Below are 3,422 nucleotides of genomic sequence, written 5' to 3'. Positions count from 1 at the left end.
GAACAGTAAACACTTAAATCATGTATCTTACACCGTTGGAAAGGTATTTCGACGAGGAAAACAACTAAGCACATTTCATCAATCAATCCAACATTTACAACAACCAAAACCGCATTAAATGTTCATCATTTATTACATTCAAGATCATAAATGCAAATTGATAATTCAAGAACTTACTACCTACATATAATACGCCGTTTCGTTGGTAATTATGCATACAATACAACTAAACACTTACCAATAACATTTCATAGCATTCAATGCATCAAAAGTTCATATTTAAGTCTATCAAACCCTAACTAAAATCACAAAATCAATAACCATGTTAGTGAAGTTTTCTTAATCAACCTACACATCAAATTGAAGCTAATGATGCTAGTAACACATTTAATACACGAACTTAAACATAACAACAACATTTAATCATCCAAAACTCAAGATTAAACACACACTTTACAAGTTCAAGCTAGTTACACTAAAACAATAAGATCGAGCATGCAAATCATATATTCATGTTAGACTTGAGCCATAGACACTAATTAACACACTTAAGTTTAAAAGATCAAGAACAAGAAATTTAGTGTTTTTAGAAAGTTACCCAAACGAGATGAAGTTGGTATGGAATCGAAGAGGAAGTTGCAGGGATTCCAAATATGTAATTTGTTTTGAAGAACGCTTGCTAGATCGAAAATAGATGATGATTCTTTGAATTGGGTGTTGATAGAAAAGTTGAAAGTATCAAAATGGAGAAGGAGGTGAATGAATTGAGGAGGATGGGGTTTGACCCTTTGACCTAGTTAGAACTTTGGTACTTGGGCAAGTTTAGTCCCTCAATTTTAAAGCGGGTGCGTGAATTTCCTAAATGGAGTATTTTAAAAACGCGTATTAACGGAAGATGTTATAATTATATAACGGACTTTAAAATAATTAACAGGAAGTAAACAAAAAAAGACGGGATGTTGCATAAAAGATAGTTAGGCCCTTAAAAAGAGTTCAACCATAACGAACACCATGGCCAAGTCAGGTTTAACTTCCATGAACACGTTTGGTTATCCTAAAGGTCCAATCCTTTATGTGTTTAAACAAACAGTTCCTTAAGTAACTAAGAATCCCTCAAGCGGGGGTGCAATGCTTGAGACCGCGTTACGGTAAAGTGTACTAATCAACACTGACCAGGTTCCATGGCCTTACTTAGCAGATGTACAGCTTACAAAAATCGTTGTGCTTCAGCGTGCACGTATGAAGTTTATATGCTTGGTGACTACACTATCATGATCTAAGACCGACAATGTACTAGGGGTCTAATTAGATGTTTCACTACGAAAGAGTTCTCAGTCAGAATCCATGGCTCCGTGGACTTACTACAACCGGTGTGCCTCAGTCAAACTTACGTTATATTCGATATACTTCTATTACCAAGGGGTGACACAGATAGTGTACTTTGAATCGGTGTTCGTGACTTTCTAATAACAGAGCCAATAACTACGTTCTATTAGTTTGAAAAGCGATTGAGTTTAAAGCATAATCGGAAAGCATCTCGATAACATACACAAACCATAATATTATTTTGGCATTATAACTGACAACGTCATAGCATACACTAAAGATAACTATTCACTAATCATGGCAACAATATCACAAAGTATAATAATGAAAGACATTATATAAAGACAAAGGATAGAAGTACCAGTAGATTAAACGAGTTCCGAATACAAAAATGACAACTTCAAACTCCAGACCGCTCCTAATACAATCTTCGGCGTTCTTTTTCAGGTACTAGGTTTCCCGTACGGAGTCGAAGACCTTGAAAGTATGACTAATATTGTAGAAAGATAGAGAAAGAAGTGAATTGAAGTGTGTGTAAAAATGGATGACAAAGACCCTTTAAATAGACTTGAAATTGGCCTGTATACGGCTGGCAAGCCGTATGGCAAGCCGTTTGTACTGGTCAGCCGTTTTGCCTGGCCGTTTTCCTGGGCTGTATGGTGGGATGTTTTCCCTATTGGCAGGCCATATTGCAAGCCGTATGGCTTGCTTTGGTTTGCTGTTTTCACTGGATCGTAACTTGATTTCCTTGATCGTAACTTGGTTTCTCGTCTTTCACCGTTTTCGCTCTAAAATCTTCGTTTTAGCTCTGATTCTCTTGATTCTTCTTGCACCGTCTTCGTAATCTCTTAATCTTCAATTTTAACCGACGAAATGAGTATTTTGGCGATAAAGCTTGAAACTTTATTGTTTTTAGGCCTCAATACCAGGGTGAAAACGTGACTTTTTAGCTGATATCAGTTAGAAACCACAAGATAGCAAGCCATTGTCGGCAGACTTGAGCAGGAAAAGCTGCAATTAACTTTAGAACTTGAGAATACACAGGCCGCCTTAAAAGAGTCTCAAGAACAAATTGCTAAGTTGTCTGCCGCAATTCCAGAGCCAAACGAAAGGGCTGCGCGTGAAGAAGATCAATTTAAAAAAAATTGTGAATTATTTGCTCGAAGTGGGTCATAAGACCATGGATTCTGCGCCTGTAGTGGATAAATTCCGCAACTTTTTACAGGCTTCGAATATTTTAACGCGGTGTAAATTTTTAGAGCTTCTAAGCATAGTCACCAACCTTACCGAACCATTTCTTGAAGTTGTTTTAAAGGAAGTATGCTCAATGGAAGATGCAATTGAGGCATATAAGGAATGCTCGGCAGAGGTTGCAAAGATTGACATCCCTGTGCTATTGGAGATTAGCAGCAAGGAGGGTATGACTGCGGAAGACATCATGAAACTCAACCTGTAGTTATTTCATGTAATTGATTGTATAATGCGTTTCTATCCGCAATTATGTTGTAACCTTTTGTAATCTTTTTAACGCAATCCTATTGCGTAATATCAATGAAGTTTCCCTTTAAATCTCAGTTGCAACTATTTTAAATTTATATAGTGCTTTGTTAATATTCATAATTTCTAGACTTGTCCTTTACAATTTCGATATTCATTATTGTGCACATAACAAATATTTACTTTCGCGAAACAATCTTTTATTGTATAATTAATATACATTATGAATCTTCCAAGTCCGCCAAAACGATCCTTGGGCAAAAGATTGCGTTTAAAATACGCCAAATGTGTTATTGCGAAGCATCTAAGTTGGGCAAACTCACAACTTAGGAAAATAATATGTACAAGTTCCATCATTTCGCAAACACTTTAATTATAATTTGTGTTCCATTAAGTAAAGGGTGAGTCCCATGTGTCAGTTTGTGGATCGCGGTCTCACACACTAATCCCTACAGGTGCCTGAAATAGGCCGGGCGCCCTACCTAAACCAATCATAATATCGGTCCCCGCTTTTCCATCGCTTTTAAGTATTATTGCGCCATAATACGCAAAGTTAACATTATTTATATAAAAAAGAAATACGCAACAATATTGCAAGA

The sequence above is a fragment of the Rutidosis leptorrhynchoides genome, chromosome 2 (assembly GCF_046630445.1).
Source record: "Rutidosis leptorrhynchoides isolate AG116_Rl617_1_P2 chromosome 2, CSIRO_AGI_Rlap_v1, whole genome shotgun sequence".
NCBI classification, from domain to species: Eukaryota; Viridiplantae; Streptophyta; class Magnoliopsida; order Asterales; family Asteraceae; genus Rutidosis; species Rutidosis leptorrhynchoides.
This window is presented reverse-complemented; position numbering follows the sequence as displayed.